Genomic DNA, 16,293 nt, shown 5'->3' on the forward strand with positions numbered 1-16,293 from the left:
GTACATTTGATCAATCTTAAAAGACTGTCTTGTTACAGAGATCCATTCCTTAATGAATAAATATAAACCACCCATCATTTTACATGAGCTATTTGAGAACTGATCTTGATGTAGGGTAGTAAATATTTCAACATCTGAAGATTTCTCTGAAAGACATGCTCCTAAGACATTAAAATATTATCTAGTTAGAGTGAGAGCAAGGTATCTGCCCCAAGTTTCCCATCTTATCCTATGCTCTACTCAGTAGTTATTTCTTCTGCTTTAAACCATGACAAATTGCCTGTGGTAGGCGCTGACAATTCCACCACTTGCATACAAAACAAAAAGAGTTTCTCCAGAAACAAATAGGCTTTATAAAACTTGTAGTTGCAAGCAGCCAACTCCAACCTTCTTTACCCCTACTCCCAAAGGTTCTTCATACTCTCTGCTCTGCCTCCCCCTCTCCTCACATCCTTGCTTGCCTCCTGGCAACATTTGGCTGGGCAGGTTGCATGGGCTGGACAGCCCTGTTTAGTTTACACAGGCATCAACAGGGCAGAAATGTGCCAGTATCTCCACTGGGGAGAGGTGGGAGGAAGCCCTAAAAACTTCTAATTTTCAGAAGACTTGCATGAAATTAATGTTGTTGACAATTTTACTCATTTATAAAATTGGCTGAAATTACTGGATGTATTCAGAAGCCCTTACAGGGATGACATATATCCACCCAGATTTGATTCAGGGGTACAATACACCTGTAAATTCCTTTCTTTTCCTCAGCATGCCTAATCGTACCACAGGCTTCATAACCCACACGTATGCCTCCAGGGAGGTCTGCTCAATAATGTCCTGTCGGAAGAGAAGCTGTATGGTGAGCTTATGTAGTGTTCTGATAACATATAGGGAAATGTTACTGTAATTGTGGAGTTCCTTGCATATAGATGTAGATCTACAAACAATGGTATGTAGACAAGTTTCTCCAAACCTAATTTTCTAATTAGGTCATCTGTCCTCTGGTTGCTCTTATCAAGCAGAGTTCTGGTCTCACCTATTCCAGCATGTACAATGCAGTACTTCCATCTGATTAGATGAATATGTAATTATCAATGAGAACAGATTCAGACTCTCTGTATTTTTAAGGATCAGTATTTGAAAGAGCATCATTAAATTACTAAATGAAATGCTCAGGTTTGACCCTCTATAACTCATAGGTAAGATACCTTCAAATTTACTGAGTCCTTAGATTTTGTCCATAATCCATTTGTAATTTTACCAAATGCTATTGAACCGGTAAATCATGTCAGAAAATGCCAAGTAATTGATCCTCTAGACAAGACTCAATGGAAAGAAGAAAACAAGATAAGTTAGAGTAGTTGAAGCTTTTTTTTTTTCAAATATTTGAAACTTATTAAAGGTTTGCAGCATTAAACTTTTCAATATAGTGAAATCCTGAATGTAATGCACATTTCAGTAAAGCTTCCAGATTTAAACCTGCAGATACATCTCACTGTGTAAATATACTGCATCCTGGTAAAAATGAAGAGTCATTATTCATTTGCATTGGCCACAGTGAAGTATCTGAGAGGCATTTCAAGTTAAATAGGATATACCTGGGTTGGGTCAACAGTTTTCTCTTAATTTCTTCAGACATAAGATTGGACTATGGTATAGTGACTACAGAGAAATGCTGGGTTTTGTTGTAGGATGATGAGCTCAGGCTGTTTGATCTGTGTGCATGAATAAGCGGCCATCTGAAAGAGAACATTTTGTGTTCTACTGATGGGCTTCCTTATTGGCTTGTAGTCCCTTCTGCATCACTGCGCTTCTCCGGGTGAGCTTTCCCATTATCTCTTCCAGCTTCTGTTTTCTTCCATATGGAAACATCCTCGTGTTCTACATGAAGCCACTCCAGTGAGTGGCCGATGGTAGTGAACACATCCTTTCCAACAGTTTTTCATGCAGCTTTTGGAGAGGATTTCTCGAAGATGAAGATGGGGGCACAACCAGCATCTGGCGATCCCCCCAAGGGTCCTCCTGCAGCCAGGCCAGCACCACTAGGTGTCAGCGCAGCCCCGTGGATCGCAAACCTATTAAGTGACAGGGACAACCGTGTAATTAGCAAAAATAGTTTAAAATGTGTTTCTCTTTACTTCTTATTGTTTTTAAACCATTTTTGTATTTCAACTCCTTTCCTTCCCTCCCCCCCCCCTTTTAAATTTTCAAAATTTGGTAGTCCAACGATCTGGCACCCGTGGCACTTTTTGTATGCTAGCTATGATGTCAGAGCAAATGCCATGTTACCGTAACTTGTTCTTTGCTTTCACTCAGACTGAAATTTATTCCATAAAACAGCAATCCCACATGAACATATTTCCCTAAAAATATAAGTACACCTTATTCCTTTTTGATTTAGTATAATAATCTGTTATCTTTTTTCATGCATGTTACACTGATTTCATGCATGAGTGGAAAGGATGGATGATTTATTAGGAGAGCCTTATTCATCCTGCCAAGAAGACTTGTGTTTGAATTTGATATGTACTTAAAGAAATACAATATCTCAGGTCACAGTTATGAAAATACATTTCTGGTTGCAGCTTCATTAAAGGTTTTCTTTAAAAAAATATAAGCAATAGAGATCTTAGCTGTTGCTCATCTTTGCATTCTACGTAAAAGATTACACTAATGAATGATTTGAGCAGAATAATTTTCTACAGCTTCTGTTCCTGCCTTTGTATCGATTTCCATTATTCATCCATAATTATGGTACAGAGTGTTATAAAATGAGATTTGATTTTGAAGCATTGCTTGTAACTGGTGACCCTTCAAAGTTTGAAAAACTGAGGCATCAGTTTAATTACATTAGTCTGTCACCAAATATTTTTTGGAAATATTTTTAGTAGGCCTTGAAAACCCATTAAAATATGATTAAATTGTGAAGCCTGTAGTTCTGCTCTAATTAACATCTTCTTGCTGTAATGATAAATCACCATTCAATATAGTGGTGAGGATATTTCTAAATTGTAAGCCCTGAGTAATTTGAATGTTGCTGCCAAGATACAGCCACCCAAATTAATAGAAAGCTGATTGATGACATTTTCTCTGAATAGAGTGCTGAAAGTAAGAGCAAAACCTCTGTGAGTTAATGAGATGGTCTCTTTTCCCTCAAGAAATTCTTGTGGTGCAAGAGTCAGAGGTTTAGTGTAGAGACTGTTCAACTCATGGTGATGTTTTACTTCCAAAGAGCAGATCAGTGGTGGATGTTAAGACAATCTATCAAACTTCTGTTCTTCTAAGGTTTTTGGTGTTTGTTTGGGGTTTTTTTTGTTGTTGTTGTTGTTGTTGTTTTTTGGCAGGTTTTTTTGTGGTTTGTTTTGGGTTTTTTTTTTTTTTTTTTTTTTAATAATTCAGGCTTCACAATGAACAGCAAGCTGACATGGAAATGCTGGATAGTTCTTATTACCCACCCAAACCACAGACTTAGATTTTTCTGTGGGTGGTTGGAAATCCTTTTGTTCTAGTGCCTACTCTTCTGAAATATAGTCACTGCACTGAGAAGAAACTGCATTTTCTACTCTGGCATACTTTCACTAGTTTACTTTTACACCATGAAAGATTGTTGATTTTTCTTAAAGGGGCTGAAGATCGTGATTATTTCCACTAAATCAAAACATTAGACATTTTCACTTTAAAAATTAAATTTAAAAATTAATATCAAAAGTCTGGCTGTACTGAACATGTAAAGACATGAAAGGAAAACTTGTGTTCACTGAAATAAAAACTTTCTTTGATATGCTCTGCACTGATCATTACCATTTAGGAGAGACCATGTGATTATAACACATATTCTAGGAAAACATCAGTTCAGTGCTCAGAGGTTGTGAAGAAGCAAATCGAGTGTTGAAAATTATTAGAGAAGAAATAGAGAATAAAGCAGAGAACATTATTGAAACACTTTACAAATCCATGGGGAGCTCACATCTTGAAGAGCTGGTATAATTCCAGTCATCCCATTGCAAAACAAAATATATAGTAGAACTGGAACAGACATGGGAAAATAGGGGAAAAAATTATGGTGTGAGTTTTTCATAAAAAGGGTCAACAAACATACTGCATCTCTCCATCCTGTAAAGATATGAGGGAGAACTTATAAAATTATGCAAAATCATAAGTAGCATTAAAAAGTTGAATAGAGGGCAACAAAACACTGTCTTATACATTACAAAACCTAGGTACACTGAAAGAAACAATAAAAGAGAAGCTCAAAATAAGTAAAAGGGTAAGACTGCTTCAAATAACACTCTTTAAACTGTGGAACTCCTCGCCATAAGATATTATATGGATGTTAAAAGTTGTAATGGTTTGAAAAAACATTTGAAGAGTTTTATTAAAAAAAAAAACAAACACTGAGTGGTCTTAAATCTGTGGATCCTTGTGATATCTGTGTGATTTCATACAGAGTTTTGCTTGTGGGAAATCTGATTGTCTGAGGCCAATCACATTCATTTCAGAGCAGTGCATTCAAATTCAGTTAATTGCAAATCAAGCCACAGAAGTTTTAATAACTGTGGCCAGGTCAGATTCTGCCAGGAGAAGTTCCAATCTCACTGGTCATAAATGAAAGAAGACTTTTATGGTGTTTCTTGTCATATGGTGTAATGAGAAATGCAGAACCACACTGAGGCTGCCTGCCACCTTAAGAAATGAGAGCAGCTGTCCCTCAAGCAAAAATTTTATTACTGTGTTGGTTATTTGTCCAAAATGTTTTCCTCTGCCTATCAATATTGCTTTTACTGTGCCCAAGTTTAGTTCAGCCAGCTGTTCCTAGTCATAGCACTAACCCCTCTTAGGTTCCGGGACAGCTGGAGCGGGGTAGTTTATGGCAATTTGTTTTATTGGTTGGCAATGAGTAGAAAGTTAATTTACTGAATGAGAAAGTGATGTAGAGCTGAATGTCACAATGTATCTCTAGCACTTGTGTCTACTGAGCATGACAGTTTCCCCAGAGAAGTTGTACAGGTACATTAAATGGAATGAGAGGAGAGAGAGTTTATAGCATTTCCAGTCCAACACTTTGGAACTCATATCTACCATTCCTCTCTGTAAAACTGACAGACAGTAGTGAGGTTCAGATTTTTAAGATTGCTGTCTTCAACATCATCTTTTTCATGTCCTATAGAGTAGCCTCATTTAACTGTGAGTCTTTTAGGTTTTAGTGATCCCTAAAAATCTAGGAAATCTAATATAATTAAAAAGGATAGGTTATTGTAAATAATTTTTAAAACTTTCATGATAAACAACCTAACAATAATCTTTAAGAGGATGTTTTTCCTCTCTCTACCTTTCAGACAAGCAGGAGGGCAACTATAAATCCTTAAATTGCTATAAACATTTCTTTGGGTTGTTTATGTCCCTTGGTGCTCCAAAAGTGCTGAACTCAAGTGAGTTTTTAATTTTGCAGGGTTAATAACCATCAGTTCAGTGTGACTCTCATAATACTGCTGGCTCTAACAGTGTGTAAGTGACCTATTGATTTCCTTGGCATTTTGTGGCTTGTTCTGATATGAGCACGGGGTTTTTTGAAGTCATCTTGCTGCAATGACAAACAGTCAATATACTCTGCCAGTGCTCAGTTATTGAAACCTTTTACCCAGTTGTTAGATAGTATTGCCTGGAAAGGTACTGATTGAGCCATGTTGCTGGTTTATACTGAAGGCTTTTCAAGGAGCTCCTCACTCAGCTGTGAATGTTTCAGTTCATGGATCATTCTTTATTTGCTTAGCCTTGTTCTTCCCCTTAAATTATGCATTAAATATAAATCTGCATCCTGATACATCACAAAGACAACGCTGTACTTCTAGCAGACAGCAACCCAGAGAGGTGATGTAATGTTTTTGGACTGTCTCAGCTCCCTGGAGCAAGACAGGTTGGAATTCCCCCCATGTCAAAGACCTGTCCCCCTGTGAGATATAAACACAGGTTAGCTTAGCCTAAATCTGGTGGCAAGCAGTGCTGCACATGCTGGCAGAACTCCTTTCTGTCCTTCAAAGGGTAATAAATAAATAATTCCCCAAATTCTCAAAGGCAACCTATGTGGTTATTTCATGATGTGAGAAAGGATACAATGCTGGTTTGCCCTTTTGCAGACCTCAGCTTTTCTGCCCCAACAGGACACCAGTGTGTGAAGTGTGCCCTCTTTTGCCAGACACTTCCCTTGAGTCCGGGAAACAGACTCATTGCAACATAATCCTTACCACTGGCAGATGGGTCTTGCCCCTGGTGCTGACTCAGCTTTGTCTCACTTCATCTCCTTTACTGCCCATTCCCCTCAACCTGCATCTGTCAGGAACTGTGTACCCCCTCCATTTCCTTTCTTTGATGTGAGTGATAGGGAATGTAATTCTTATCCTATATAATACCCATACCAAAATTTGCTATCACTAAACTTTTTTGTCCCTACTGTGCAAATGATCTAATTGGGTCTGTGAGCTATCTGGGAGAGGAATGTCAAAGACCAGGTGACACTGAGTCTCTCTTCTACATCTGTTAGCATAAGAAATCCCCTGCAACACCCCTGCCCTTCAGTCACTGATCTCACACAAACAAAAGCTCTACTCACAGTTCTTGTAGAGGGAAGAGCTGAGAGGAGAAAGGGAATAGGGTGAGAAAATAGAGCTTATCTTCAATCCCTTCTTCTCTGATATCATGCATGTTGTGCCATCTCTCAGAACCAGGATATAGAGGTGCAGGTCAGTGGCAAGCAGAGCCAAACCTCTTAGTGCACAGGGCTTAAGGGGAACCATCAGCACTGGCATTACCAATCCTGCAATACAAATGCAGACACTGTTTTTTTCTTTTGTATCACAGCACTACAAAATTGTTTGTGGGGTTTTTTCAGTGCTTTCAAGGCAGAAGTCCTGCAAGGAGTGAAGACTTCAGCTTATGCTCTATTTACTTTCATTTTTGAAGAAGACCATAAACGGTGTTGAAAGTAAGACTACAAGTCCACCTCACCTCACCGTTCAATCACAAAACCAGCCATATTTGTATTATTCCTTATGTTTTCTCATAAACTCTGTTAGCATGAAGTACCAAAATTCTTTTCCACGAATCCCAGAAAAGAGTAAAACATTCAGGGAGAAATCCAATCAAATGGTCTTTCAGAAAAGTATATAAGAATTGATTCCTCCTTCAGGACACCTGAAAGCTTACTGCAAAAGAATAAAAATTTGTAAAGGAAATTTGACAGACTCATTCACAGGTATGAGTCTGAGTTTCTTACCATTAAAGAAAGCAAGGAAACAGTAAGGAAAATTAGAATCAATTGCTTGCCATTGTGAAGTCAATTAAAGGGTATTAGAACTATACAGATGCATGCACTCAGGGATAGTGTCCTTCAACATTCCTGCTTCTAGCTACTTCACACTTGAATTCATCCCCATGATATTTAAATTGTTTAAGCACATGCACATGAAAATAAAATAAAAATAAAATCCTTAGCTGAATCATGTTAATTTTCTTGAAAGATTCCATGCACAGATGATCTTAAAAATTGATTAGGACTTATTCAGAAAATGACACAGATATAAATTATGTTCTACAATGGCTTGCGAGGTTTCTGTTCTTTGAAATTCCTACCTAGCCTAAAAAACACCAGCTAAAATGAGGAGAGCCTGTCACTGAGGTGATAAAGCTGACAGACAACTTAATTATCTTGGCCAAGGAGAATTTGCTTGCTTGGACAATTGGAAGTGAGGAAGCCAGCTTGCTTTTAGTATCCCAGCAATAATTATGTCTATTATAATAGTCAGGACACGGTACTTTCCAGTCACTGTCTCTATGAAAATAGATGATGGGAATTGTGTTAGAAATAAATGTTATGAAATGTGTTCTCTGGAACAAGTAAACATTTCATATTGTGGAGATAAGCTCTACAGAACTGTGTGAATCACTGAAACAAAGCAGCCCCTCGGTTTGCATGGAGAGTGAATGATGACCAGGTGTGTCTCAGCTGGAAAATCAGAGCATGAGCATAGCCTACTGGCTTCTGGTAAAATTGCATTAGCAGTAATTGCTTATGAAAGGGACTTTGCTGTTTAAGATTTTATATGAACTGCAAAAAAATTTCCCTCTTTTAAACTTTTGCATGTTGTAATAATGGAAAATCAAAAAAAAATATTTGATCCCCTAAATAGCGAGTTACTAAAGCTGCTGCTAACACTCCAACCTACATCCTGAATAAAATCAAAATTAATTTACTAATTTTATTGTTTATTTCAATAAGTATCATGACCTATGTCTTTCCCTATGGCCCATAAAGTTAAAAGTCTTGCTTGGTTTTGCATCTCAGTAAGTTAGAGCAATATGGTCTTCCACATACAGATATTCTGGGTAGGATAGAGGAAACTGCACAAATACATATTAAATTAGTTCATTAAGGGAATTAAAACTGATAAAAGAAAATTTACCTCTACTCTAAGGCTTTAGCTGAAACTGCATTCACTGTCTGCATGTAAGCACAAAGTATGAAATACAGCAATATTAGCTCAGAAGTCAGGATTAATATTTTGCTTTTGTGGCACCCTTTTATTCATTAAGTATGAATTCTAGTCATTCCAACTCTAGCAGCTCTTAATTCTTTTCTAGAACAAACCTTGCATTGCTCCTAAAGAGAGCTTGTATCTTCACAGGGAGAATTAGCTCTCCTTAGGAGAGCTCATATCTTCCCACATCATACTCCTGGAGAAGCTGGCAGCCCACGGCTTGGACAGCAGCACTCTTCACTGGATTAGGAGCTGGCTGGATGGCCGGGCCCAGAGAGTGGTGGTGAACGGTGCTGCATCCAGCTGGTGGCCAGTCACCAGTGGTGTCCCTCAGGGGTCTGTACTGGGACCAGTTCTATTTAATATTTTTATAGATGACATGGATGAGGGCATTGAGTCCTTCATTAGTAAATTTGAAGACAAAACTAAGCTGGGAGCTTGTGTTGATCTATTGGAAGGAAGGAGGGCTCTGCAGAGAGACTTAGATCAGTTGGATGGATGGGCAGAGTCCAACAGCATGAAGTTTAGTAAGTCTAAGTGCCGAGTTCTACATTTTGGCCACAAAAATCCCCTACAACGTTACAAGCTGGGGATGGTGTGGCTGGACAGTGTCCAGGCAGAAAGGGACCTGGGGGTGCTGGTTGATAGCTGGTTGAATATGAGCCAGCAGTGTGCCTTGGTGGCCAAGAAGGCCAGCGGCATCCTGGCCTGCATTAGGAGTTGTGTGGCCAGCAGGGGCAGGGAGGTCATTCTTCCCCTGTACTCGGCGCTGATGAGGCCACACCTTGAGTGCTGTGTCCAGTTCTGGGCCCTCAGTTCAGGAAGGACATGGATGCTTGAGTGCGTCCAGAGGAGGGCAACGAGGCTGGTGAAGGACTTGGAACACAAGCCGTATGAGCAATGTTTGAAGGAACTGGGGTTGTTTAGCCTGGAGAAGAGGAGGCTTAGAGGTGACCTTATTGCTCTCTACAACTTCCTGAAGGGAGGTTGTAGGCAGGTGGGGGTCGGTCTCTTCCACCGGGCAGCAACTGACTGAACAAGAGGACACAGTCTCAAGCTACATCAGGGAAGGTACAGGTTGGATATTAGGATAAAAATTTTCACCAAAAGAATAATAAAGTACTGGAATTGTCCTCCCAGGGAGGTGGTAGAATCACCATCTCTGGATGTGTTTAAAAAAAGACGGGACATGGCACTTGGTGCTATAGTCTAGTTGAGATGTTAGGGCATAGGTTGGACTTGATGATCTTAGAGGTTTCTTCCAACCTCATTCTCCTGTGATTCTGTGATTCTGTGGGTGCAGCAGTGCACCACACACTTAAACATAATGGCTGTCTCATCTTGGTACTGTGGCATTGTACACCTCCCTAATACCTCACAGGAACTTCTTGCTTCTCTTTAAACGGAGTTTGTAAAGACCATCTGGTCTTTATTTGGCCTTGCATGTGTGTGAATCTGTCTGTGTCATCTGTCAGCTGCCACTGAATGAAAACAGCAGAAAGGGACAGTGCAGCACCCGCACAAAGACAAGGCAGGGGTGAGTGCCTCAGTGCATCACACTTTAGCAGCAGGCAGGTGAATGAAGTAAGGAGGCTGCACACCTCCTAAAAGATTTGGCTGTTTGGTCAAATCTGGATTTGCAGTGCTTCTGTGAACAGAGTCTATTAAGCACTATCAATTAATAATAATTTTGATAACCAAAACCAGCAGCAAATGTATTTTCATGGCAGAATGTTTGCTTTAACCTTGAATCATCTAAACATATACAGCCTATAGATGTCAAGGAGCGGAGTTGCATGCCAGGCAGAGGACCTTAAAAGTTGTTATCAAATCTCTCAGAGTAGATGGGAGGCTGATAACACGCTTGTTGTCTTTGGCTTGTTTCAGTTTCCTTACTTTCAATCTCATTGCTGATCTCCTGCAGCTTCTCTGCTTGCAATTCTTATTTGACCTTTTTGTTGCAAAGTTATTGTGGAGGCTTTAAATAGTTCTTTATGAGATCTCAGTGGGTATTTCAATCTGAAATTCAGGAATAGTTCTTGTTATAATCCTGAGAATCAGCATATACAAGCTGACCCGCAGCTTAGTGTTCATTTCAGTCCCAGATGTCTATTGTCTCTCACAGTAGGTACAGAAGAGCACAGTATAAGGAAGAAAACTGTTTATTAAAACTGCTGTGAAACAGGAATTACAGGGTTAGTGTGAAAATTTGAATTCTTCAACTGAAATGTCCTTAACATTATTTTGAACCTTTTTGGTTACTGTTAATGTTACAATAATAAGAATTCATTTATTTTCCCAACAGAAGTAATATGATGTATTTTACACTCAAAATGATTCTAAATCAGTTCAGTTGTGAAAAGCTGAAGCTTAAGAATAGGTTCTAATTTTTCTCCTAGAAAATTATCTGCAGATTGAAAATGCATTTGTGTTATCAGAGCTTAGATGGACTAATCATACCCCCAAACTGCAAAAGAAAAATAGTTCAATTTTTTGTGAGAAAAAAGAGACAGACTGTGCAATTAGAGCTTGCAATGAATGAAAACCTGAAGATTATATAGTATTCTGATTTTTTCTTGATGTTGATTTGCAATTTATTTTCCCAGATGAACTCAAGTAAGTATATTAGAATTACATCCACTGATTTCCATGGAACTTTTCTTTGAAGAACATTATTAATCATTATGAGAAAGGGAAAATAAATAAAAGTAATACCTAATATTTGGGAAAAAATAGGAATATATGGATCAGAATGTTTTTTTTTTGGGGGGGGGGTTGGGGGAGGGGTGCCACAGTGATGACCACTAAAGTGAGAATTATGGGAGAATTTCTCTTCTAACAGAAAGATTCTGAAACCTTGTATTCCTGCACAGCAAGATAGATAAGCTCTGTTATACAAATAATTATTGCTGTTGCCACTCTCCACATGGTCCCACTTTTATTTTTATTTTTAAATTGACACCTTTCCTTCTACTATTCATTCCATTTCATCACCTGCTCATGTTTTTTTGCTTCCCATTTATCAGAGAAAAAGAAAAGTTATTTTCATAACCAGGAGTTAAGCTAGAGGGATTTGTATTTCTATTTTGTTCAGTGTCACTTAGACAAAAGCTCACAGCAATAGAACACAGTTTGTATTGGAACATGTAGTAATTTGTGGATTGTTTTTGATATAGCAAATGTGTTTTCTTTAAGAGTTTTCAGTTGCAACAGAAATGTGAATATTTCTTTGACTTTAAATGCTTCACCTCTAGCACCTTCTACTAGAATTTTCCTGTGCATGTGAAAAATAGGCATCCTTTAATCACATTTCTAAGGCAATGATTTGCAATGACACAGTGGCATTGAATCAGGTGCATTGTCCATCAGCTGTGAAATCTTGGATGATTTCAGGCAGAATCTTGGAATACGCTGAATTAGCCACAGCCCATTTTACTAGTTACTGCATGTAACTTCACTTTAAATAGAATTGGACTATTTTATGGCAGCCACACCCTTTATCTCCACTTTTTAGCTAGCCCAGGAAGTGTTGTACAACTAACATTTCTTTCTGCTTCCAAAGAACATACAACTCCCATCTCCAGGCTAAGACATTCTGATAAGCATCTTGGTACTAAGGAGCATGAAATTGAAATGGACCCAGTGCACTCTGCCCTTTTACCCAAATGAGATCCAGAGCATTGTTCTGACTTTCTTATTTCCATCCCCAAACCTGAATGACAGTTTTAAACATTATCTGATAGGGTAGACTTCATAGAGCCCTTAAAATCACTATACTTCACATTTCATTTCAGTAGTGATTAGCAAAGGACTCAAAAAGTCTTTGTTGACCATAAATTAACATGAGCTGCCCAGGTTTTGGTACAAAAATATATGACTAGTAGCTCTGTTCAAACTGAATGGCATAAATCCCTGGGGATGTGCTTATCAAAACAGGACCATGTGTTCTGCATTATTAACTAAGGGCTGTTTACTCAGATAAGTCAATATGTAGAAGAAATTCTGAAAGAACATTTTGTTCCACAAAAAGAGTTGAGCTGAAAATATATTCAAGCTTTAGCTTTCATATTGGTCAACCTTTTGTTTTCATCTTTCATACCAGCGGGGTAGTGGAAATCCCATTTCCCAGATAGCACAAGCTGGCTGAGAGCAATCATTTTCTTCATTTCATTTAATTTCTTGTGCAGAATGGGCTAAGGATATAGCCTGGAGGCACCCCAGGGTTCGATGCACTAAGATGCCAAAGCACTAAATTGAACAGGAAATTCAGAATAAAAACAAATAGCAACAAAATCTATGTGAAATGCTCAGAAAGTAATTCTAGTACCTCAGAGTACTCAGCATTATCTTTCTCCTGACTGACAATAACATATATAAAAATTATATAGCAGCAGCAGGGTAACAGGGCTGTTTCTATAGTCATCCAGAGGACAGTTAGAGATGATTCTGATACACATTTCTTTATGTAAGGTGCTCTCTTTCTACATATTCCCTGACATGGCACATAATATTTCCCTCTCTTGGAAGATTTCTATAATGAGAATAAATTGGCTCAGGGCAGAGAGTGCCACCTTTCCTGTGCTTTTTTTGTTCTTGTCCAAAGGGAACATAAAATGCAAATGAATCAGAATAGAAAAGGTTTGCCCAGTCTGGGCTCGTACAATTTGTAACCCATTTTTCACATGTGAAAAGGAATACACAAAATTGATGGCATTTAAGAAGCAACTCATGAATTTACTTTGCTTACAGATTTGCACATGATACTCTTAAGTGCAGCTCTAGGCAGAGCAATGTCTCTTAGAAAGTTTTGTCATGCATTAGGGTAAAGAGATAAAATTTTAACAACTGGAAATTGAACATAATACTTTGGTATTATTTTTAGGTTTTTTTTGTTTGTTTGTTTGTTTTTCTTTTGGTAATACAAGGTTTCTGGATGGCAAGATCAGTTTTAAGGCCAAATCAAAAAGTGATCATCAAGAGGCCATAAAAATGGCTTCTGTAAAAGGAAAACAGTGTGCAGTAAGTTTACATTAGGTTAACTGGGTGGCTGAGAATAGCCTGGTCACTTCTAGAAATTATATAAAGAAACAAGTACTTCAAGTTTGAAAGCCTCTGTAATGGTGGTGTTTAGATGTTAAGTAGATCTGCTTATGGCAGTGCACTGAGATAGGTAACAGTAATATGGGAGACTACAGTCTTGTTAGCAAGTCTAGCAAATTCATGTCTGGGTTTTGGGATTTCCATACTATGGAGCCTTAGCTTCCTCTTCATGGCAGTTACTGAAAGAAACAGAATCAGTTGAATTTATTGATAGACTTTACAAGAACCAATATATTTTTTTTACAACAGTCTTGTTAAATAATTTAGATGCTTATACTGATAAATCATAGAAGTTATGAAAGCAAAACCTAAGTTTGTTCATTTTCATCAGTATTTTTCTACTAAACAAACAGTTTTCCAGTTCATCTATCCAAAGACAAAAAACTACATTTTAAGTACCTGGAAAATGTCGCTAACTTCTTTGCTAAATCAAACCTTTGACATGGAGTGAGGTTGTAGTCTCATGGCTATCCTACATTTTGTCATTCAGTGACACATTGTAATGTCAACAAAAGTATTATGAATAATTCTTCATAAAAGTTACACACAGACGTCTGTAAAGTATTTGAAATGGATTGGTATGACGGACAGTATAGATGTGCTATAACGTGTACACAAATGACACTAACAGCTTTGTAAAGATTTGGTTTTGTAGTAAATCATAACATGAGCTTTCCCCGGGAGCTGTACCAATGCATATATGCCCTTGTGTCCCCTCCTATGCTGCAGCACCGAGCAGGGTTTCTATGCTTGTGAGCAGCAAGCCATGCTGCATATGCAGGAGATTGCTTTAGCAGTTCTTCTCTCAGGGCTCCACTGAACCCTTCAGTATTAAACACATAAATACTTCAGTGAGAGTACAGTGAGAACATGGAGGAAACCAGTTTATTTTTGAATTTCCTTCATAATACCTTTGAATTTTTTCACGTAGTTTTCTCTCAAGCCTACTTCTGTTACTTTGTAACTTTTCATGAGGTCGACTCTGAGTTTTGCTGTGGAATGATGCCCTAATCTCAGAGAAAGCATAGAAGACAAACCACTAAAACACTTGTATTACTCATGCTTAGAAGGACAAACCTGAAATTAAAAGGAAATAATGAGCTTCTCATCATTGCTTCTGCTTATTTGCTATAAATAAGTTCATTAGTGAAATCATAGCTCTAAATATTGGTTTTTTCTTCCATGTTGAATATATATTTCAACTAACACTGGAAATTAATATTTCTCTGTTTCTCTCAATTTTTTTTAATTATCCAGTAAATTATTGCTCACTGCCTTCTTTACCACCATAGAAAACATATTATTCATCCAGAAGAACCCCATCTATTTTTACCAGTACACAGAAACTATTTCAAAGACAGTAATTCTAATTCCAGGAAGAATTTTAGAAAAAAAATAGGAAATAGTGAATGTATCTCAAATAGAGAGCTATTCCATGATAGAAAGAAAAAGGGGGGAAGATGTAACAGCAGACATTTGTCATGAGGTTTTACTGGGGAAACTACTTTGCGTTGACAGGGAATTCAAGAGAACTCTCTGCAGAGCTGCTGCCTGTGTTTTCATAGCACTGTACCTGCTCCCTCTTGTGGCTGCTTCCGAGGGATTTTTCCTGTCAACATCAGACAGGCCACAGTTATGAGAAGGTGAACTCTGAACAGAATTCTACACCTTACTTGTACTGCATATGCACTCCACAGGTTTCCTTAGAGACCATTTTCCCCTTATCATAGAATGGCAGAACCATAGAATGGTTTGAGTTGGAAGGGGATCTTGAAGGTCATCTAGTTCCAACCTCCCTGCCATGGGCAGGGACACCTGGAACTGGTTGCAGGTTGCTCAGAGCCCCCTCCAGCCTGGCCTTGAACACCTCCAGGGATGGGCCATCCACAAATTCTCTGGGCACCCTGTTCCAGTGCTTCACTACCTCATAGAATTTTTTCCTGATATCTGATCAAAACCTAATTTCTTTCAGATTAAAGCCATTACCCCCAGTCATATCACTACATGCTCTTATAAAAAGTCTCTTCCTCTTTTTTATAAGTCCCCTTTAAGTACTGGAAAGCTGAAATTAGGTCACCTCAAAGCCTTCTCTTTTCCAAACTGAGCAAACCCACTTGTCTCAGCCTTTCCTCAGCTCAAGTGCAAAGCATGTTTATTTAGGAGTAGATTTATTGAAAGCAGTCACTTTCCTACCCACGTGAACCATGTAGGGAGAAGAATGAAATCCTGAACAGAAGCAAGTGTTTGCTGCTTTGAAAACAAAATTGAACTAAACAAAGACAGCTTTTACAATTTCTTGTGCTATTTCATTTCTTTTTTCTTTTTTTTTCTTTTTCCTTTTTTCTTTTTTTTTTCTTTCTTTTCCTTTTTTTCCTTTGCAGAATATTGTTGTTCACAGCAAATAAGTTTCCTCTCACCACATAGCTCCTGCATGAAGTACACTGCATCTGCTCTGCTTTGTTTTGCCACTTAAGTGTCAAGTAAATATTTCCAAAACTCTTCAAAATTTTTAAAATTTAAATCTCATTAGACTCCACAGAAGTTTTGAAAGAACAACATAGTTGTTACTGAACAGGACAATGCAGGAGTGTGTGTTCATCTAGAGGCCACCTTAGGAGCAGCCACAGAAAGTATTCATTGTTCAAGGGAAAAAACACATATGTGGAATTCT

At 38.2% G+C, this 16,293-nt stretch overlaps 1 long non-coding RNA gene across 1 annotated transcript; it reads right to left on the reverse strand.

Annotated features, from left to right (window-relative positions):
* Positions 1-1,610: 1,610 nt before the first annotated feature.
* Positions 1,611-15,350, reverse strand: LOC137477262 (uncharacterized). Its single transcript, XR_011000917.1, has 3 exons — positions 15,196-15,350; positions 6,599-6,802; positions 1,611-2,066 (listed from the first exon to the last, which is right to left on the reverse strand). It is a non-coding gene; the product is annotated as an uncharacterized lncRNA (long non-coding RNA).
* Positions 15,351-16,293: the final 943 nt, after the last annotated feature.

The sequence above is a fragment of the Anomalospiza imberbis genome, chromosome 1 (assembly GCF_031753505.1).
Source record: "Anomalospiza imberbis isolate Cuckoo-Finch-1a 21T00152 chromosome 1, ASM3175350v1, whole genome shotgun sequence".
Classification (NCBI taxonomy): domain Eukaryota; kingdom Metazoa; phylum Chordata; class Aves; order Passeriformes; family Viduidae; genus Anomalospiza; species Anomalospiza imberbis.